Source organism: Felis catus, chromosome B4 (assembly GCF_018350175.1).
Source record: "Felis catus isolate Fca126 chromosome B4, F.catus_Fca126_mat1.0, whole genome shotgun sequence".
NCBI classification, from domain to species: Eukaryota; Metazoa; Chordata; class Mammalia; order Carnivora; family Felidae; genus Felis; species Felis catus.
This window is the reverse complement of record NC_058374.1, coordinates 140,977,326-140,999,889: the sequence shown is the minus strand read 5'-3', so window position 1 is coordinate 140,999,889 and position 22,564 is coordinate 140,977,326. Positions and strand designations below refer to the sequence as shown.

Sequence of the window (22,564 nt, the reverse complement as noted above, 5' to 3'; positions counted from 1 at the left end):
CAGCAGGTTGGAAGGGAAAGTGAACAGCAAAGGCTCCCGTTCCGCGGCCGTGAGTGGTCAGACAGAGAAGGGGCGTTCGGGGAGCTGCAGAGAGGAGCCCTCGCGGCGGCTGTGGGATCTGGAGGACCGACTCGCCCCCCCAGGTGCCCTGTCTGTGCTCCTTCGACACCAGACGGGAGCGGGATCCACGCGAAACACGGCTCTCCTCTGGGAACGCAAGGGTGAAAACTGCCGGCCAGGGTGCGAAGAGGCGTCCAGGCTCCTGGGGGTTTCGGGGCGCAGCCCAGCTCTCGTCCGTTTCCGAGCGTCACCTCAGGCGGCCTGACCGTCCTCGCGCGCGTGCGCCGGGATTGGGTTCCTCTGTGGACCCCGGAGGCAGGTTCCGGCTGTCTTCAGCGGGACTCCTCCTCCCCAGAGGGGCCTTGAAGAGGTAATTAAGGTGACAGAGGTCGGGGGGCGGGCCCTAAACCGACAGGACCCGTGTCCTCGTAGGAAGAGACCCTGGGGTTCCCACACACAGGTGAGGACAGGTGAGGACACGGGAGGGACGGCATCCACACGCCAAGGAGGAGGCCTCAGGAGGGACCAGCCCGCCCGCTCCTGGATCCCGCACGTCCAGCCTCCGGGACCCGGAGACAGTACCTACCGCTGGTTGGAGCCGTGGTCTATGGTCTGTGGTCGGAAGCCAAGCACAGGCTGCGGAAGCTGCTGACGGGGAGGGAGAGGAGCGCCACGAGTCTCCACCAACTACGTCCACCCTCCAACACCTGCACGAAGCTGAGCGGGGCCGGGACCAGTGACCGGCTTCGGTGGGCGCCGAGGGCCAGCCTGGGGCCCGGGGGCAGTCAGTCCTGGGGGGCGGGCACCTCGCCCCCGGGCTGCCTGGTGTGATGTGCTGAGCCCCACGAGGCCGTGCTGAGGGGAGGGCACCGTCCTCCCGGCTCGTCCGGGCCTCCCTGCATCACCGCTGCGTCCCTGGGCACCGGGGACCCGGTGTCAGGCCCTGCCTGCCGGTGGCCTTCCGTGACCTCCACTCCTGCCTTCCGATCCCTGCTGGCAGTGAGCCGGTCACCCGCATCGGCCCCTTGAACTCATTGGCTTCATTGTCAGTTTGCGAGGTGATTGGCCCGTTAAAAAGCCGTGTCGATCAGACTTGCATTTCTCCTGGAGCACAATTCCAGCTGTGACCTAGGGCTTTCTCTCCGTCCCCGAGGTCTGTTTCGCGCTCCCTCTGCTGGATGATGTCTACCATGGCGGCCGGTCTACGGGCGCATGCGTCCAATTTTAATATCCAGGTAGGAACCCACGGCATCTCTGTCCGCCGTCATGTCTGGGAAGCTCTGGGGTCGGCCGTACGCCGTGGATGGCAGGGGGCTCTCCCAGCCATGGCCGTGGCCGTGGCCGTGGCCGTGGGTACCCAGGTGGGTCCCTGACCTCCACTTGCTTTTACAATGCGCTCTTACCAGAAGTTTATCGCCATGGAATTAGATAGGTTTTCGTCGTATTCACCCTCGTGGAGGCTCTGTGGCCGTGGTCTGTGGGTGGACGTCGTGGCCAGCTGTGTCAAGGTCTGACCGCTGTCTCAGGCGTGCTTCTGTCCTTCCCTTGATGGGCGAGAGGCGCCCACATAGTCACGCCTGATGACGTTTAATTATAAAATGACACTGATTTATGGCCTGTCACTAGAGATTAACATTTCTGACTAAGTAATTTTTAAATTAGAACCGTTAAAAATGCTTATTAAATAAAATTCTAAACTGAACAAAAAATCTGGGCAGGGGAGGCAGGAGTCACCGTCCAGGGAAAACTATCCTTGAAGATTTAGAGAATTTCCCGTGTTTTGTCTGTGAGGGGATTTGGAAGCTGTCTTAAGTTACGGCCGTGCCTTAGACAGACCTTCCCGTCCCGCTTCCCTTGGGGTCCAGGGGATCTCCGGAGTCGGCTTGAACGTCTTATTTCCGAGATGCTGCGGGGACTCGGCCCTAAAGCAGCGCTGGGGGCCCCCCACCGTGTCCCTGCCCCCATCGCCCTGCTTCACGGGGGGCGCCTGAACATGTGCGGCCGGGCTCCGTGGCCAGTGGGGCGCCGCGTGTGGCCAGAGGCCGGTCGCTGGTGCGCGGCTTCTCGGTCATGAGGGTCACGCCTGCCGCTGTCACCGGGGCCACGGCGCACGGCGTCCTCAGCCACCTGCCTCTGGCTGCGTTGACCTTCTCGGCTGAGAAAATGTTTTTACTGCGTAACTAGGGGATCAGCCATAGGTTTCTAGGCTGTTTTCCTTTCCTCTGGTTTCTGTGGTTTGTTTGAGAGCGGAGACGATCGTGTGAAAATTAACCTGCGTTGCCCTTGCTCTACCTGTCCTGACCTGCCGTTTCGGGGTTCCTGGAGGTCTTCCCTTTCCCCGAGTGTGATGGGAGACTCCCCGGACACCCCAGCAGGAGCCCCTCGCCTCCCATAACGACCCCGAGCCCCCAGCGCCGGCAGACGTTCACCCTCACCTCCCGCCTGCTGGCCTCCCTGGGGGGTCCCCACCTGGGGGCTGCCAGGCCGGGTCCCCCGCCCCCACCGTCCCCTGTCCTTGAACGGGCAAGCCTCCACTCAGGGTTAGCAGGGCAAGGCAGTGGCGAGCAGGTGGGGTCCCGAGGCCGTGCTGTGACCCTTCTGGGGATGGGCCAGCTGTGCCCGACCTCAGTTCAGGGAGCGGGGCGTCTGCACGTGGGTGAATTAAGATACTGCCGGAGATCTGGGCACAGCAGAATTCGGTCTCATAATGGCCCCGATATCGAGGAAAGCGTGTGGGTATGGTCCATGTCGCGGTGAGCGAGCAGGTGGCCATGGCTGATGCCGGCAGCCCCGGTGCCGCTGGGAGGAAATGGGGACCCGGGGGCACCTGCCACAGGTGGGTGAACGTCTGCCCCCCAGACGGCCCGAGGCCAGCCCTGCTGCTGCTGTGATCTGCTCTGAGCCCGCACGATACCCCTTGGGCTGACCTGGGCCCGGTCGGACTCTGTCGGTGGCAACCGGCCCTCATGACGGATAAACGTGGACAGGCAGGACACAGAAACACCGAACCCAAAGAGCTGGCTTGTTGCCAACAGCGACCGTGGGCTGCGGGCACACGTGTGAGTGTGGCCGGGAGGAGCCCGTGGCGTCGGCGGGCGCACGTTCGGCACCGCTAATGCGGGGTTGAGACCCGTCGCCGCCGGCCTGGCGTTGGGCACAGGTGGGTTCTGGGTGAAGGTGGCACATTTGTTCCCTCGGAGTCGAGCCCCATCCTGGAGCGGCTCCCGGCTCTGACCTCGTGCGCTCTGCCCGCAGCGGTAACAGGGCGGCAGGCTATTCACAGGGCGTTAATACAAAACGCCTTTTTTAGAGCAAAGGAGGGTCGTGTCCACGGGGGAGCGGGGCCACGTAAGAGCCAGAGCGACCTCCACAGGGAGTTTTCCCGGCTCTGGATTATCCGCGCAGGGCGGGCGGCTCACCCCTTATCCGCGGACCATTCTCAGCTCCCTGCTGACTCACGTTTTCCTAATGAGTTCCTACCGGGTCCTCAGGGAAGTTACCGGAAAGCAGCGTTGTCTTCCGTGGGCAGTTTGTCTAGTGTAACAGGGGGCTGGGCCTCCTCCCGACCCTGGGTGCCCCTCGACTCTGTGGCTCCGGACACATGCGCCCCCAGCAAGGACGGTGGGGCCACGTGTCCCAGACACGGTCCAGCCCGTGGCACGAAGACGTCACCGGAGGGGCCCGTGCCCTCAGAGACACCGGTCACTGCTGGCCATTGTGCCACAGCCTTTGCCCACCATCCTCTTTAATGTGGAGTCGAGATGCGGGGAGTCCGGATGCCTCGTGTCCAGATGCAGAGCAAGTCTGTTCCCGGCACGTCCAGGCCTGTGTGACGTGAGCCCTGGGGGTCGGCCGCTGGGACCTCGTGGACCCACCAGAGGCGTCCGGAAAACGTGCCCTCGGATGCGTGTCGTGGCCTCCTTCCCTGTGGGCACCTCGTGTCACTGAAGGGTTTGGGCATAAAAGTCAGGTAAAAAAAATCTTCACGCGATGCTGGCATTTCCTGTCTCCCTGGGCTGCCCAGTTAGGAAGCAGGTCAGCATGTGCCTCGTGGGGGACATCGTGCAGGGGACACTCACAGGGGGCAGAGGGCGCCACACAGGGGACACCCCAGAGGGGACACCCCAGAGGGGACACCCCACAGGGGACAGAAGACACCTCACAGGGGCAGGGGACACCCCACAGGGGACACCCCACAAGGGAACCCCACAGGGGACAGAGGACACCCCACAGGTGACACCCCACAGGGGACAGAGGACACCCCATAAGGGACACCCCACAGGGACAGAGGGGACACCATGCAGGGGACACCCCAGAGAGGACACCCTGTGGGGTGTCCCCTGTGGGGTGTCCCCACAGGGACAGAGGACACCCCACGCAGGGGACACCCCACAGGGGACAACTGTCGAGGACGCCGTGCAGAGGACACTGTGGTTTGGCTGTGGGCACAGCAGGGGTGCCTGCCAGGCTTGACCTCTTGCCCCAGGTGCTAACACGACTGGACATGCGCCCCGGGGCTGTGAGAGACCGAAGTGCCACCTGTGTTCCCAGCACAGCAGGACAGGGGTGCTGTGGCCAAGCTGAGGGCCCCTTCTCGGTGCCCCCATGTCAGGGCCGGCAGGGAGGGCTGCAGCGAGGGTGGGCTGGGGTGCGGGAGAGGGCGGCCTTCTCAGCACAGCGCTGAGTGCTTTGCGTGCCAGCAAAGTGACCCATCAGCGCGCAGTGCACGGCGTGGCTGCAGGTGCGGCCCAGGTGGGGGGGCCTCGCTGTGCGGGTGGACGGGCTGCGGCTTTGTGGGGCCGTCCTGCTCCAGCCCCGGGGAGGCCCCTCCTTCGGGCCGAGGTGGGACGGTCTCCTCCAGGCTAGCGTTTCACTGACTTTTCCTGTAAGTTCGCCGCACAGAACACACAGCCACAGAATGTTCCCGAATGGTCTGGGCCTACACACCGAGGTCCAGCAGTCACCTTGCCGACCTGCAGATGTGCACGTGTCTGTGCGTGTGCACGTGTGCGCGTCTGTGTGCACACACGCGAGTGTCCAAGTGTCCTGGGGGCCACAGACCCCAGAGCAGGTGAATCATTGCAAATGCCCCCATCTTTAAACTTAGACACGCACGCGCCCCGAGTCGTTTCGTTCCTGACTCTGGTCCTACTGTGCGCGGCCTGGAGAAACGGTGAGGGATTGTTGCCGCGCATCCCGCCGGTCACTGCCATGTACGTTCTAACCCCCAGGTCAGGAGAGAAGGAAAACACGTCTGTGGAAAGAAACGTAAATCTGAAACCTGATCAGTCCTCCGAGAGGTGGGTCCATGTCCTGACTTTCTGGCATTTATCAGGACGAGAGTGCTGACATTTTGAGAGCTGCGCGGGGTCTCCGGCATCGGGGCGGAGGGAGGGCCGTTCGGGGGGTTATGGAGGTGCTTCCCTGTGACACGAAAGCGGGAAACGGAAACCAGGAAAACGGGCAGAATTGACCACCTGCTCTCAGCAGGTGTCGCCTGCGTGAGTGTCTGATGCTGGGTCCACCGTGAACGCCGCGGTGGCGGGCTGGCTTACACTCTTCTCCAAAACGGGGACGGCCGCCTCGCACGCGAGGGCAGTGGGGGGCTCTGGGACGGCGTCTCTGACACCAGCGGCTCTGCGGGCTGGTGCGTGGGGGACCGCGTGCCCGTCACAGTTAACACACGTGGTCGCCCCTCTGTGTGTCTGTGTCCTAACCTCCGCTTCTCACGGAGATCCAGCCCCACTGGATCAGGGCCATCCCAAGGACCTCGTTTTGCCTTAATCAGCTCTTCGAGGGCCCCATGTCCAAGCGGCCCCATTCTGGGGGGCTGGGGGACAGGACGCATCTGGCTCTCGGGGCCGCAGCTCAGTCCCAACAGCAGTCCGGTCGCGAACCCACGGCTTTCCCAGGGCCCAGACCTGTGCCATTGCCGTGGCAGCACCCACATGTGGTTTCTGGACACTTTTCGGCTTTACCGGGGCACACTTAGCGCACAGAAGGTTGCACATGTTCACCACGATCAAGGTAACAGACGTAATCTATCCGCCCCAAAAGATTTCTGCACCCCTCTTTATGTTTCCGTTTTTGTGGTGAAAACCTTAGTTTGAGGTCTGCCCTCCTGGGTTTCAAGTGCTCAGCAGGTATTCGCAGGGGGAGGGGAGGGGAGGGGGGAGGGCGTCCTCTGAGGCCCGTGGCCTCTGCTCCGTCTGTTCCTCTGAGTCTGGGGTAGCGTGAGGCTCACTGACATCATCAGCAGCACAAGCAGTGAAGACGCCCTTCTTCCCCGAGAGCCGGGAGCAAAGCGGCGTCGGGGATGCGAGGAAGGGGCGTGCAAGGCGGCGGGCTCCCGTCAGAGGCTGCCATGTGCTCACAAGTCGTGTGAGTGTGTGAGTGTGTGTGCGTGCGTGCAGAGCCTCTGTGTCCAGGGAGCCCCTGGGTTTTGTGTTTTTGGGCCAGAAATGATGTCAGAAGAAACGAGTGAAGAAACTCTGAGCCCACCTTCCTTTCTCCGTCTCTTGCGAATGTTCCCCCACCCACGCAGGCCGAGCAGCGCCTCCTGTCCCCAAGCCGCCTGCCCGGCCGGTGCTGCCTGGAGGTTTCCTTAAACCCACGTCGGCACCCGCTCCGGCTGCCCGGCCCGCTCTGCAGGGTGGGCTGGGGGCCGGCGGAAGGGCCTCCTCCCTGCGGTCCGGGCCTCTCACCCTGTCCGCCCCGCTCCATAAAAGCACGGAATGGACCTCGGGGTTTCCCTTTGCCTTTTCCCCGTGGAGAGGGAGGGCTTTCTGTTCTGTCCCGTGTGGCTTTCATACATTCCGTTCCATCCTACCAGGCTGACAGGGTGGCCTGTGTTGTTGTTGGGCCACACGGAAAGAGACAGAGAAATAGAAACTTCTAGAGTCCTTTGCCCCCAGGAAGGGCCAGGAGACCCAGGCCGCCCTCAGCACTTGTCCCGGGGTCAGGGCCCAGAGCCGAGCCCGGTGACCTGAGCCTCAAGGAAGTCGCGGTCAGTTCCCCTGCCTGGATCCAGGCCTCCTGCCCAGACTTTATTCCAGTCTTGAGGCAAGTAAGAAAGTGTGTAAACTTACGTGTCAACGTGGCCACGGCGCCCAGCTGTTTGGTCAAACACCAGCCTAGACGTTGCTGTGAAGGTGTTTGGTGGATGTGACAGCATTTAAAATCAATTAGCTTTGTGTATGCAGGTTAGCCTCCATAATGTGGGTGGACCTCGTCCAATCAGTCGAAGGCTTAAAGGCAGGGACAAAGAAGGAATTGTCTGTCCTCAGGACTGCAACAAAGAAACCAGCCTGAATTTCTGGGCTGCCCGCCTGCCCCGTACGTCCCACATGTAAGTGTGTGTCCTACACTTTCAAACATGAATGTGCCCATCCCACAATCGCATGAGCTGATCGCTTAAAATCGATCCCTCTCCCACCGTGGGTATGTGTGCGTGTAACACACTTAGGGCCCACGCCCTCCCTGGGTGCCTAAGGGGACACACATTACGGGAGGTCAGGGAGGTGCGCTGGCTCCCCGTTAGTGTCTGAGTGACAATTCAGAGGGCAAGACTTCCGGATGGTGGAGTAGGGAGTAGGGGCCTCGGAAAATCCACTCCCAAAAGCACTGAGAACACTGGCCAAAAAAAAAAAAAAAGAAGGAAGGAAAGAAAAAGCAAAAAAAAAAATCAACTTTCAGAACACTGGAAATTAACCAAAGGCGTGCAAATGTTTGGAAAACGTTTATTGAAGAAAGATGAATGCCGGTAGGAATAGAATAACACGGACACCAGCACCGAGCACTGCTGGGCGAGCCTGGAGGGTTTCAGCTTGTGCTGCGTCTGCCCCGTCTCCTCCACCTCCCGGAAACCAGCCTCCCTGTGCTCACGGCTCCTGCGGAAGCCGGCGGCCCAGCGGCCAGGGGAGGGGAGCCTGGGTCTGGGCCCCACAAGCCCGTCCCCGGAGAGCTGTCACACTTCGGCCCCATCTGGTGGCTCCAGCCCTGGGCCCTACAGACAAAGGGGGGGCTCCTCCCACAGCCGAGCCCCCAGGTACGGCCCAGCCCGGCCACGGACGGACTGCGGCCCGAGGGGGGCCCAGCTGCGCCCAGACTCCTGCCCCGCAGAAACCGTGACATAATAAAGCGAGATGTTTCCAGTCACTAGGTTTGCAGGCATTTGCTGCACAAAAATAGATAATAAATATGCACCGTGTGGCCTGATTTTCCTTCTTTTTTCCCCAGAGAGTCACTGTCCTAAAGGCAATATTTAGCAATTTCCATCTCCCCTTTGGGGACTTGCCAGAATTTTAAAAAATATTTTGCATTCTGGAACGTTCATGTGCATTTAACAAATTTCATAGTGTACGTGCGTTTTCCACTCGGTAGGAAGGTCCGGGGTTTATCCATACGGACTCCCATTTAACTACGTGATTAATTCTCCCCGCGACACTGAGGTCGCTCCTGCGCCTCAGACCCCCGGCTGAAGGACTCTCTGGGAGTTAATAACTGTGCCGGGTTATTTTGGAGTTTCCCTTACAAACAGTGAGGAGATAGAGATTCCTGGATGACCCTCTTCAGACATAGACACGGGGATTTCTTTACGACGTTGGCCTTGAAATAAGTCGCTGAGTCGTAGGGAAACACGCCTCCAGCCCTAGAGTGCAGGACTCACCGACGTCACACCCAAAGCAGGGCTGGAGCCGGGGTGGGGGGGGACGGGGGAGGGACAGGTGGGGGGCGGGCGGCCAGCACCTGAGTCAGCAGCACCTCACGCCGGGACCTGTAGCCCGAGTCCGATTGGCGTTGAATGTCAGCCTCCTTCTGCACGCCTGGCGTCCTGCTCTCCGAGAACCTTCCCTTCCTGACAGCTGTGCTTTCGTATCGGTTGTAGGGTTTCTTGTTACGTCAGCGTTACTGTGCCCTTCGTGTGGATACAAATGAAAACTGTCTTCCTCTGAGGTTTGTCTCACTTCATGCAAATTGTCTTCGTTCGCACCGGAAATGTAAGTGTCGTGCGTTCACACTACTGGTCTTTGCCCTGTGCTTTACGCTCAGTGTCACCTGGCTAACGCCCTCCCAACCCGAGTCATAGTGTCTTCCGGAAACTTCTCCCCACACGCTTCTCTCTTTGGCTTTTCCCGCTGAGGCCGAGTTCCTGGACGGTCTTTGTGGTTGTGGGAGGTGGGTCATCTGACGGTCCCTTGTCACCCTCCCCGCCTCTGCCTCCCACTTGCCTTCGGGAAGGGCTAAGGCCCCCCAGCAGGTGGCATACGGGGGCACTGCTCCCAGCACCTGCCCCCGCTGTGCATCAGGTGAGGACACGGGGTGAGGAGCCCCCGGTGGAGGGGTGCGTGTGGGCGTGGGTGGGAGGGGTGAACACCCGAGATCTTCCTGGCTCTGTCTCTTCCCTAGCCCGCGGTGTGGGAGACGGGAATAAAGGGGGTCAGAGCTGACCCAGTGTGGGCGTGTGTCGGGAAGGTGGGAGCCACGGGGCCCGTCCGGGGACCTCCTCCCTGGCAGGCGCCCCCCACAGGGGCTTCCAAGGTCCCCCTCACTCTCCAGCGAGTGTCCTTGGCCCACGGGCTCCGCGTAGGAGGCAGCAAAGTCGTCTGCCGTCCTGCTGTCCCGGGAGTATTCGCTTCTGGGATGTCCATGTTTAAATAAAACTTTTATATATCTCAATAATGATATCAATAGATCTTAATCCGGGTAATTAAAATTCAACGAGACATTCCGGGGAGGTAACAAACGCCCACAAACCATTTTAACGACCACAAGCTGTTCCCTCGCAGGGAAGCGGCCTCACCGGGCGGGGAGCACAGGGCTGCGGGCAGAAGGCCGCTGGGGCTCTTGGGAGGCTTGTACCTGGCAGCAAGTTTTTATCCTGAATTTTATTAGCCTCAGAGGAATCCTTCTGTGAGAGGACAGTCCACACACGGCGGAGGAAACGGCCCGGGGTCAGGGGCCGGCTTTGCTCGCGCACCGTCCGTGTGGCTGTGGACGAGAGGGTGACCCTGTGTGAGCACCTGCAGCCCCGTGGACGCCCGCCCACCCCTCCCAGGGCTCTCCGGCGTTGTTCATTCCAGCACGGTTTCCCGTGTGCCGCTCTGCCAAGGTCGTTGCAGAAGGGGGCGGAGGGCAGGACGCGTGGCCTTCCCGCCCCATTTGGCAGTTTGCCGCCGTCCATTTCCAGTGAGCTGAGCTCCACACGGCGGCCAGAGGGGGCCTTGTGACCTTCACCCGCACGCAGTCACCGCCAGCCCCTCCTGAGTGTGCTCGGCTGGGCTCAGGGAAGTGCGAGGGGGGGGGAGGTGGCTGGGGGCCGGGGCCGCGATGACCACAGGCAGGGCCACGAGCCAGTTCAGGGCTGCTCCATGGGATCGCAGGCGAGGCCCCTCAGGGTCGTCTTGTGGCCGTGCGGGGGCGGGAGTGGGTGGGCGGGGACCAGGACGGAGCTGGTTCTGGGCGGGCTCGCCTTCCTCCAAGTCTGCAGATCGGTGTGGACTGGGAGGGCAGTCCCGGTGCAGCGGCGTCCCGACAGCTGGGCCCAGGGCACGGGGTGCATGGGGGTCCCGCCTGGCCAGGGCCTGGGCCCCGGGAATCACGGACAGGATTCAGGGCCCTGGACGGAGGCAGTGCGTGGGCTCCCCCCGGGCTGGGGTCTGGTGGGGGGGGGGTCAGCCTGTGCTCGGTGACCGACAGGAAGCTGGGACGCGTACCTCCGGTCCTGGACCGTCCCTCCAGGCTGGTGGAGGCTCGGATCTGGACGGGTGTTTGTCAAGTCTGTGTCCACGGTGCGTCAGCCCAGCCACGAACAGGCCCTTGCCACGTGGCCACAGGTGAGCCTGTTCAGCAAGCGAAGTCCCACGCCTTCCAGGTTACGCCCCCCGTGACCCTGGGGCCGCCCGCACCCGTCACTCCCCAGAAAACACAACCCAGTGGTAGTTTTGCTTTATTTACATTAAAATCAACAGATGTTAGCAAGTTAATGTCATTTATTATATCAGATGTGATGACAATACAATTAGTATTTTTTAAACTGTAATTGTAAAATTGACCTTATTAAAATTCCACTTCCTCCATAATTAAAAAAAAAACTAATTACTTCTAGTAATTGGACCAGAAATGACATTTTGAGTTCATTAATATTCAGCAAATTGTTTTTGAAGACGTTCTCGCACCGCGCACTGTCAGTCTCCCGCATTTCTGTTTGTTTCTTATTGAAAACTGGTCTGGAAATAACACTTTGCATTTTAACAAGATGTACGTCCACCAGCTGCCTTTATAAATAAAGTTTTTAATTGCTAATTAATTGGCGGGGGGACTGTCTCCGCAACGCTTTCCAGGCTTGAACGTGGCGGTGGGCCCGACGCCCGGGCCGGACGCTGGTCCTCAGGCCTCGCGGCCACCGCCCGCCGTCTGCGGGCGGCCGGTGCGCAGGGACCCGGTCACGCTCTGCTGTGCCTGAACGCCAGAGTCTAATTACTGGGCGGCTGCGGGAGGTGGGGGCAAATCCGAATGACGGAGTGCGAACTCGGTGTGTAATTAACTGAGCTCAGTGGAGAAGGGTTAGGAAGAACGAAAGTCGGACCGTGCAGGGCCGCCACGGGGACGGGTTCCTGGCTGCGCGGGAGGGCGGCCGGGCCGGGCGCAGGGGCGTCCTCTGTCTCGGGTGGGACAGACAAGGGCTTCCGTGATCCTGTTGTCTGTCTGTCCCCTGCAGGGATGCTCTCTTGACACATGAGCTGTGGCTTATTGTCTGCTGAGGTAGGTCCGTCCCCCGGCTCCTTGGAGGTCCCCACGGCCTGCGTGCAGAGAGGCCCCAGGCTGCCCGCTGGACCAGGGCGGTGCCCCCAGAGAGGGTGGTCCTCCGTGCACGAGTGTGGAGAGCTGGTCATGCCCCACCCCGGTAACCTCTGGCCGCGGCCTGCGTGACCCCAGGGTGGGTGGACATTTGGGAGAGGCCTCCCCGTGGCCCTCCCTGTCCAGGGCGAGCTCCGGCCAGCGACACCCCATGCAGCCCGGGGCTGAAGCAGTGGGATGGGGGGGTCGCGGCGCCTGCCGGAGTCAGCCATCCCGCACGTGTGGCATCATCAGGCTGTCTGTCCTTGGTGCCCCGGCGTGTCCCCCGTGTGTGGCGTCCACCCCCCGCCCCCGTCCTGCTGCCCACGCTCCAGTCTCTGTACAGCCCTCACAGGGTTTCGGCGGTGCTGAGGGAGGGGTGTGGGCACCGGGGCAGAAGCCACCTGCTCCTGTGACACAGGGACGTTCCGCGTCCAGCCCCACAGAGCCTCTGCAGCCCGTCCTGCCTCGATGGGCCCAGGAGCCCCACACAGACTCACAGGTGAGGGCCAGTCACCATCGTGAGTGTCACTCAGGGGGTCCCGAGGGCCCTGGGCTCACAGATGCAGTGTCTGTCGGGGGTTGTGACGCAGGGGCTCTACCTGGGGCTGGACTGGCTGAACACAGAGGGGCTGCTGGCCCTGAATTTGCTGAGACCCCAGGGCCACGCGGAAAGCTGCCTGAGGACGTGGGCGGGAGAGAGACGGCCACAAGGCCACTGTCCCTGAGCAGAGCCCTGTGGCCCGGCTCACGGCTCGTCTGAGATGCGTCCCCCTCAGAGGGCAAGTCCCCAAGGAGTGGAGGGAAGCAGATTGGCTGGGGGGGGGGTGTCCCCGGAGCCATGGCCGTGCCTGCCGTCACCTCGGGGGCGGGACGCTGGGGATCCGATTCCCGGGCGGGTGTGGACTCGGGTGCTGGGGTCCCGCTACTTTCCGCGTCGGGGTTTCCTGGAGGAGGTGGGCGTTCTCCTTCCTGCACATCTCAGGACCCCTCTGAGGCTCCCCCGCAGGCCGGCCCCTCGGACGTGGGCCGGGTCCCGCTGCCTCCTGTGCTGCCTCTCTGTCTCTGTGTCCCTCTTTCTTGTTCTCTCCCTCTGTCCGCCTTTGCGATCATGGTGGGATGTTTTCCCTCGGAGGTGGGGTCAAACCTGCACCACCAGAACAAAGGGCAGGGGGGACCCAGAGGGGCCTTCTGCTCCCCACGGCCTCCGGGCAATAAAGCGGGGCCTCGGGCCTCTGCCTCGCCCGGCGCCCCGTCCCCTCCTGGGCAGCCTCGAGAGCCCTCGATGGGAGCAGGACGCGCACACAGGGCATTTTCTAGGCGAGGGAGGTGTGGGGCCCTGCCGGGGCCCCGTGCTCTCCCGCGGGAGCCCACTGACCCGCGAGCCACGGGCCCAGGGGCCCGAGCAGACCTGCTACCCACCACCCACGGGCCGAGGCCCTCCTGGCGCCACTTTCTTGAAACTGACTTTCTTTTAAAACTATGGATGCTTTTATTTAAAAGAGAAAAGCTTCATATCCACTGTGACCAGAGACAGTGTCCCTTTTGCCTCAAGGAGGAAATAACCAGGAGGGCCAACGTGGTGGAGGCCGGCTTGGCCCTGAGACCCCGGGGGCCGCCTCCCTGAAAAGGGTTTCCCCCTCCCCGTGTCCCGGGGCGGCTGTGACAGATGACCACAGACCGGGCTGCTTAAACATCAGAAATTCATCCTCTCAGTCCTGGAGCCGGAGTCTGAAGTCGAGGTGGGGGCAGGGCCGTGCTCGCTCTGGAGGCTCCAGGGAGGGTCCTCCTGGCCTCGTCCAGCTCCTGGGGCTCCAGGCGTCCCCAGCGTCTGCCCCCGTCTGCACCTGTGTGTGCCCGCATTTCCTCTTTTCAGAAGGACACCAGTCGTACTCCGTGAGCGTCCAGCCTAGTGACGTCGCTTCACTCCATCACTCCTGCAAAGACCCTATTTCCCCGATGCGGCCACACTCGCCTCGGCCTCTGGCGTATCTCTCTGAGGGACACGATTCCACCCGTAACAGAGATGTGAGCGGAACCCCACAGACCCGACTGAGAGCTTCTCCCTGAACGAACCGGAACCTTGAAAACCACAAAGTTCCCCCCCACAGGCCTGCAGGAGGTGACGTGGCCCTTCGGGGAGCGTGGACGGAGGCCTGGCAGGACACTGGGGGCCTGGGGACCGAGGGGACGAGAGCCCTCGGGGGGTCTGTGTCCGTGAACAGATGGACCCGGGCAGACGGGCTGCAGTTTTGCAACGCGGGTGCACACGCGTGCCTGTGCTGAATACGTGTGTGTGAGTGTGGCGATGCTCTCGGTCTACAGATCGGGGCATGTGTTTGCACACCAGCAGGCAGTGTGGAGGAGGAACGCGCCGGATGTCTGAGCCTGTGTCCCCGTGGACACAACAGAAGACTCCCTCCTGACCGAAGCCGGAGGCAGCGTCCCCGAGGGGCCGGAAGGGCGCCTGGGTCGGCACTGGGGCTCTGAGACGGCGTCTCTGATGCCAAAAGGTGGCGCGGGCCCTGTGGACAGGCGTGTTGGTGACCACGTGCCCTTCACACGTGGCACACGTGGACGTCAGCACCTGCCTTATTAACGCAAATCCGAAACAAGTAGGTATTTTACTCCAAGGCCCTGAGGAGATAACACAATGTAGCTGGACTCTCTCTCTCTCTCTCTCTCTCTCTCTCTCTCTCTCTCTCTCTCTCTCTCTCCAGTGCGGTAAAAGCTTACAGTTAAAGGCAGATCAAGGAAGGCTTGAATATGAATTTTTGCACGGATGCCAATGATGGAGAATTTCCATCTGAATCTTTGGCAAACCCCATCCGGACGAGCTTCCCTCCTGGCTCCCTACCTCCCCCGCCACCCATCTCCCCCTAGATGATGCCCCTCCCTCCACACCCCCTCCCCAGAGTCTCAGAGTCCAGGACAGGACCGAATGTCACCCAGCAGGACCTCGGGGCCGGGAGGGGTGCGGAGGCCGGGCTCTCAGGAAAGTGTCTCGATTTTACAAGTGCCTCTTCTCCCTTCTCGGCGGCCCCAGGACGGGCAGGATCACTGCCGGCGTCCATGTGGGTGTCGGGAGATGTGCTGGTCAATCCTTTGCTCAGCAAGTAGGGGCATCGCTGACGAGGAAAGGGGGTAACCGTGTAGAGCAGACCCTTTGGAACTCGTTTTCGGGAATTTCGAGTACTTACCAAACATATCAAGTGCCCAGAGCAAGGTGCTGACACCCACGCGACCTCGTCTCGTTTAAGACGCGGCGTCAGGGGCGCCTGGGTGGCGCAGTCGGTTAAGCTTCCGACTTCAGCCAGGTCACGATCTCGCGGTCCGTGAGTTTGAGCCCCGCGTCAGGCTCTGGGCTGACGGCTCAGAGCCTGGAGCCTGTTTCCGATTCTGTGTCTCCCTCTCTCTCTGCCCCTCCCCCGTTCATGCTCTGTCTCTCTCTGTCCCAAAAATAAATAAATGTTGAAAAAAAAATTAAAAAAAAAAAAAAAAGACGCGGCGTCGCCTCTAGGGCCCCCCTGGACACGCCCACTGCCTCCCGCCCCGTCAGCCGTGCCAAGGGTGCCGTGCGCCGTGTGTGCATTTGCCCCCGTGCTCTTCTGAATGTCTGTCCTCACTTCGCTCCTACAGTTAGAACAATGTGGGACATACTTTGGCATGGTTTTGAATTTTATGAAACAGCCTCATTTTATAGGAGGAGGATTCATTTCCGAAGCTTGCTGACGTCACTCCTGCCAGTCACTGACATTGATTCCTGCCCCTGAAACACGTTCGTATTCATTGATGTTCCGTTGCACGAACGTATGAACATATTTTATTTATTGACTTAATGATTGAAGGACACGTGGGTCACTCCCAGTTTTCTGGTTTTCTGCTTTTGCGGACAGGACGCCTGGAGCTTTGTCCGTGTTTTCCTGACGCGCACAGCTCGTCATGTGTCAGAGGTTCAGCCTGGCCACGGAATTGCCTGAACATAAATGTTGCTCAAGTTCACTTTATCTGACAAGGACGGTTATTTTCCAAACTGATCACTCCGACCTTCTCCCACCAGTGGTGTATTAATACTTCCCGTTTCTCCACATCCTTGTCAACACTCGAGACTCTGAGATTTACCACTGTCTGTTCTGCTGTTGATAGACGTCTGCATCGCACCGACAATTACGTATTATAAATTGCGTAGCTATGACCATGTACAGGCAAGTCTTTTTCGTGGACATTTATTTCCACTACTTAGCAGCAGAATTGCTCGGTCAGAATCGGACACTTGCATTTGGAAGAAATCTTTATTTGCAGTTTTTCCTTCCTTCTTTTGCTTTATTCTGCCTTGACGCCGTTTTCTCCTTCAGTTTTTCTCGGACAGTTTGGACAACGCACACGCTTTCTGTTACCTCAGTGATTCGTCTATAAATGTCACTCCTCCGCTTAATTCGTCAAATTATAAAATTAGTCTCCTCAACTTTCTCCATGCACGACGGCGGCCCCCGGACGTTCTGATCGCCTCTCTGACTCCTGTGCCCTAACTGTTATATACATATTTCTGGTAACGCCTGAGGCGTTACTATATTTTGCACGGCTAATTGTTCATCTCCTGTTTGCCAGCTTGTCTACGCCTCCCTCCTCTCCCCGGTGGAGATCTTCCTTCTGGCCGTCTTCCGTGCGAACTGCACACTTACTTTCTGTTAGTGATGGTCTGTGGATGCAGCCGATCCCCGGGTTGGGGTTTTGAAAAGTGTGTTTCGCTCTTGTTGCTGAAAGATGCTACTTGCGGGTGTAGACCCCGGAGTTATTTCACCTGTGCGATGTGGGCTCCAGTCGGCCGTCTCCCCGAGTCCTGGCCACACTGGCAGGTCAGCTCTGAGGCCGAATGCGGTTCCTGCAAAATGTCTCCTGTGTCTGTGCACATCTGCACTGTCCCTGTGCTGTCCCAGTGCACAGGTCCTCTTCAAATTTATTGATTGGAATCAACTGGCCTGGAGTCGGAGGTATCTTTAATCTTCTATTCTTTTAACATTTGTCGGCCAGTATCGTTTAAAACATTGTCTCTGTCCTGTTGTCTGTCTTTTGTTCTCTTTCGGGGGCTCCAGTTAAATCCAGTTACGTGGCTTCACTCGGCCTTCAACCCCCGGCCTCCCCAAGAGCTGGCCTCTCCGTCTCTCTCGATGCATCTGCTTTAATTTATTTTTCTGGAACTTGTAGCTACCGATCCCTCCTTCTCTTCAGCTTTGTCTGTCAGGTATTAAATGTATCACTTACTGCCTGCAGCCCACTGACAGGTCCTTGAAACGGGCAGAGTGACCTCCGTCCAGGAGCTCAGCTGCCTCGGCGAGGACACTTGGCCGGGGGCGAAGGGGAATCTCGGCTTAGCGCTGTCCTGAGCTCCCGGGATCCTGTGAGTCTCCTTAGACACATAAAAATTCATTTGCGAACTTCCTTTATCTTTAACCCCCGAGTGCACGCTGGCAAGTGCACGGCAAGCTTCTGCCCCCCTGAGATGCATCTGAAGGGTCTCACGACCGAGGTTTGGCTGCGCAGAAATACGTCGTCTTTTCCCCACACAGCTCAGCCCTGAGGGTCCTGGCCACCTTGCTTCCAGAATTCCTTAGAGACTTACTGCATCCCTGCCCCCCTCCCAACCTGAGGGTGGGTGAGCAGTCACCCGTCGCGACCCCAGCGCAGCTCCTCCTGCCCACGGGTCCTGTCCCCGTGCTTTACTAAAATCACCTTTTTGCACCAAAGACGTCTTGAGAATTCTTTCCTGGCCGTCGGCTCCGCCAACGCCCAGCACCCCAAAACTTCATGGTGCGGTTTGTTAATCCAGATCAGAGTGGATCTTTGTGCGGGACACTTAGAAGATGCTGTCCTCCTCCCGTCTCCCACGCGGACCTTTCCCCGCGTGGGCCCGTGGCGGGGATCCGCGCGGAGATTCAGTCCTGGGGGGGGTCTCTGTGCGCTTCCTACCTCGGGAAGATTCTGGGCTCTGCCTTCTCTCCCGCAGACGGCCAGGGAAATGGACGTTGGAGTTCCCTGCCTGTGACCCGGAGGTGAGAACCAGCTCAGGGGGACCTGCCGTTCTCTTTGTCCACGGATGCACTTCATACATCGTGAAAGTATTTTATGTGGAATGTTTTTGGCCTTCAAGAGGCGATCCAGATATCCATGCTGCCAGATAAAATTCTAGCGCAGAGTCTAAAACCGGGGTCACAATTACTAGGTCATGAAGTCAGATTAGAGGCTGTGAGCAGCATTTATAAGTAGGACCGACTGAAACGGAAGGGGACAGATGGAACAGAAAATGTCAGGGTGGGACGTTGGCCGTCCTCTCGTCGGGTTTCACACTCATGCGCGTACCCGGGTGCGCCTGTGCGGGTCCCTGGGTGCCTCGCGGAGCGGGCCCTTGCTTCCGGTAATCCGTTATCACTCCAGGTTGTTACTGTGCCTCCGACCCCTGGGGCTCTTGCTACAATGCAGATTCTGATTCGGCAGGTCTGAGCCCGGGGCCTGGGCCTCTGCATTTCCAGCCCGCTGGGGCCCGGAGCACAGGGCCCTCTGTGGGGTGGGGTCTCAGGACGCCTGGGGTCATCTGGACACCCTCCCCCAGGTCCGGGCGTGCCAGGGACGTCAGCCACCACATACCCTCCTACCTTGCGGCCCAGGCACTCAGGACCGGCCCAGGCAGGTTCCCGAAACAGCGGGTGGTCATTGTCTTCACGCCTGGGTTTGGGTTTCTGCCGCGGAAGGATTTTCGCTCCCTGCAAGACGTGCCTACCGATTTCCAGAAGTCAATCGCCGAAGGCTAATAAAGATGCCCAATAAATTCGGAATACACCTTCAGATGAGAACACCATATGCAAATGACGACGTAATCCCATTATTAACTGTGATTCCTGAAACGCCAGCACCAGGCAGAGCTATTTAAACGACAGGTCGGTGTAATTGCGGCTGGGTTTCTGGCAGCAGCTAAGACTGTGTCGAACGGCAATAAAATGTAATAGGCTGTTCTGCCCGCCTTTGTTTTCCAATGCAAACTACTTGCATTACTATTTACATATCAACGCAAACTTCCTTTTGCTAAATCATGCAAATGAAATAGCAGAGTTCAGCACAGCCCCGCAATGGAGCGCTGGGGATCACTTTGCGAGCTATTTTTTATTTATCCCAGGTCCCCAGACATTTGGGCTGGCCGGGCCAGTAATGCAATTGCTCTGAATCTCTGGCTCAGAAGCGCTCGCGTTCACTGTGCCCATTCGGTGTGAACTCAGAGATGAGAGGGGCCGGAGGCGTCTCCAGCCCCGCTGGGCCCCTGGTGCCCCGAGCAAGCCAGGGCTTGACCCTGAGGGACCCGGGAACGTCAAAGCAGCCTGGCCTGGCCGTTCCCTCTCCACTTCAGAAATTGCAGGGTCTTGACTGCTCCCCTACGGTTGGCATCCAAGCCGCAGCCGGGCTTTCGCCAGGGCGAGCGGCACAGGCCGCTGGGGCCCTGCTCAGAGAGGCCGGGTTGGCAGGTCCCGCCCGAAGAGTGGGTGAGCTCCTCGCCGTGTGCCTGTGGACCCGACGTCGTAGCCGTGCAGCCGGCTGCTCCCCGGGCCGCTGATGTGCCCCGGGCCCTGCGTGTTTTCTGTCTGGGGGTCCCCGCATAAGGCCACACTCCTTAGAGCAATGCCTGGTATTTCCTCGTGTTTGGGTGCAGGAGTCACAGCATGGACACGTGCAGGAGCGGAGGCGGGCAGCCTGGCTGTGCTGGTGCAGCTGGGGGGTGGGGGGAGGGGGGTGGGGTGTCAGCTGGTGACCCTGGGGCACAGCCACGGGAGCCTGGCAGAGTCAGTCCTCCAGGAACTTGTGGATAGCATTTGATCAATCACATCACTCCCCGACCGCCCCCCCCCCCCGACCGCCCCCCCCCCGACCGCCCCCCCCCCCCCCCCCGACCGCCCCCGCCTTTTTTTAAATCAAGGGAAACCAGGGAACAGGGCGGATCCGGGCAGTCCCTTGACCTCGCATTCGAAACAGTCACCTTCTGGCCGCCCTGCTGGTCAGCCAGCTGGAGATTCCCCGGAGGGGGGCCCTCTCTGCGGGGCTCGGTGAGCCCCAGAGCGGGCCGTGGGCAGCTTGCGTCTTGCAGAGCCCCGGCCACAACATTTAGGGCGGGTTTCTCAGTCTCGGTACGATGGCCCTTTGGGTGGGATGGTCCTCGGGTGGAGGCTGCCTTGCGCGTTGGAGGGCGCCGGGCAGCAAGCCGGGCCTCTGCCTGCACATCCCAGCGTCGTCTCCCAGGCTCGACGGTCGGAAACGTGTGCGGACATTGCCCCACGCCCGGGGGACACAGCCCCCTCCAGAGAAGACCACTGACTGAGCATCACACTTCAGGGGATGCTTGTTGGGCTGAACGCGACTCCTGTCCCAGTGTCCCCGCGGCTGCCGGAGAGCCGTGGGCATGCCAGACTTGCCCGGTGGAGTCTGCGGCGAAACACCGAGGAGCCCTTTTAACCTTGATTTGCTGGATGGAAAGGAAAGACCTGAAATCACTCAGGGTGCGCTTGTGTTCACGATCAGACAGCTTGAACAACAGGGCACAGGCAGTAAAGACGTTTCAAGGCCCCACAGGGGAAGCCTGGAGCTTGGCAGGGGGCTGGCTTTTCTCCTTTCTGCTCTGTTGCCGATGGCTCTGCCAACCTTAAAATAAAATAGCTGCTTGTTTACCAGCACAGTGAGTTTATTCGGGAACACGCGGGAACGGCAATGCGGGGCCAGCAAACGCGTGACCACCGGCAAGTCGGAGGAGCCCCAGGAGAGGCCAGCTCTTATTAGGTTTTAGGAGGAAACTGGGGAGGGTTGTTTTGGACAGAAATTCCTGGGAGAAGAACGAGGGTTTGAGGTGTGGCGGCTTCTCGCCGGCTGCAAGCAGGGTCTGGCGCGTCATTGCTGGGACAGGAGGACCTTCCTTTTCTCAAAAGCAGGAGATGGAATTTCTATGTGAAATCTGTTCTCTCTTGTCAAGATAAGCCTTGTCCCCCTTCTTGCTGCTGGTTGCGCACCTGCGGGGTTTGGTGTGTGCCCCCTTCAGGGCTTCCCAACTCCACTTTCTGTGAGGCTTTTCTTCAGTCATTCACAGCTTCATGGTGGCAAGGTGACTGCCAAGGCACCAGGCATCACCGCCACAATCGAGGATGGAAGAGGCGGCAGAGCTCCCTCTGTGTCTTTCATCAGAGAAGCAGGAAGGCAAACCTCTCTTGAAGCTCCCTGCGGAGCCCCCCAAGGTCCTAGCTCCCTGCGGACGCCCCCCCCCCGGCCCCCAAGTTCCCAGGTCCCCGTGGACCGCCCTGAGGTCTTGGTGGCCACATCTGGTCACACCAGCACCCTTTGCTGCAAGGCTGCCTGGGAGGTGGGAGGTGGGAGGTGACGTGGGGAAGGAATATGTCATTATTTTATTGGAAGCAGCACCCATTTTTTATTAATGGCGACGCGTTCTTGCTCTCTCTCCTGCATTGTGAGCATATTTTCCTTCTTCCTCTGCTTGTGGTAACGGGACTCGGACTCTGATTGCAATGGATAAGGTGCTTTTGTTTTGTTTTGATTTTTATCTGTTTAATTTCAGAAGGTGCCGGTGGGGAAAGGAGGCCGTGTCTGGTCCAGGTTCCCAGGCCAGGGCACGTCTGTGACTGGCGAGGCTTAGCGTGTTCTCCTCCCCGACTGGACGTGTCCCTGGGGGTCCCAGCCAGGCCTCGGGGATGCTGAGTGGGGCCAGGCGGGGTGAGGGAGGCTCTCCAGGCTTCCCTCGTCCCTCCGGCTGGTACCAGATGGCCCAGGGGCTCCCGGGTGCCGACCCGCGGCCCAGTTGTGACTGGCTAATCCCGGAGCCTGGCATAACGTCAGAAACAAAGCCCTCGTAAAACGTAGCGGTGGTTCTGCCGCGTTCACGGTCTCCACTTCTCTGGTGAGCACGTCATCTCTTTAATTTTTCCTACTTTTCCATCATGGAAAGTTTCAAATCAAATTGTCCATCCACATCGCCCACTACTGGTCAGACCTCGCGTGGCCCCGCGTCCCTCCCTGTGCACTTTTTTCCTTCTATCTTGGAATATTTTGGGGGAAATTTCAGACATTATTTACATTTCTTTCTTTTTTTTATTTTTTTTAACGTTTATTTTTGAGACAGAGAGAGACAGAGCATGAACGGGGGAGGGTCAGAGAGAGGGAGACACAGAATCCAAAATAGGCCCCAGGCTCTGAGCCGTCAGCACAGAGCCCGACGCGGGGCTCGAACTCACGGACGGCGAGATCATGACCTGAGCCGAGGTCGGCCGCTTAACCGACTGAGCCACCCGGGTGCCCCCAGACATTATTTACATCTCGAGTAAACATTTCTACGTGGGTCCCTCAAAGACGAGGCTGATGTTTTTGAAGTGTGGCTTTGGTGTTCTTGCCCCCAGACTTGATATGATTTCTCAGTTCTGTCAGAGCGAGTCCACTGCCTTCCGGTTCCTCAGTTTACCCTTGGAGTCGGGGTCTGAGCGCAGCCCGCCGCCCTGCGTCCGTGGGGCTTCCCGCAGCCCCCGTTCACCACCGCGTCGGGCGGATGCGAGGACCGGTGAGATCACGTCTGCGCTCCCACGCGGCTGCTCAGGGCGCTGGCGGTGCTCCCGCCGGGAACGTGTGATGC

General features: G+C 59.7%; 1 long non-coding RNA gene across 1 annotated transcript; it reads left to right on the top strand.

Moving 5' to 3' along the window:
• The first annotated feature begins 10,509 nt into the window (after nucleotides 1-10,509).
• Nucleotides 10,510-15,900, top strand: LOC123386783. The gene is made up of 4 exons (XR_006601213.1): nucleotides 10,510-10,895; nucleotides 11,780-14,513; nucleotides 15,602-15,676; nucleotides 15,795-15,900. It is a non-coding gene; the product is annotated as an uncharacterized LOC123386783 (long non-coding RNA).
• Nucleotides 15,901-22,564: the final 6,664 nt, after the last annotated feature.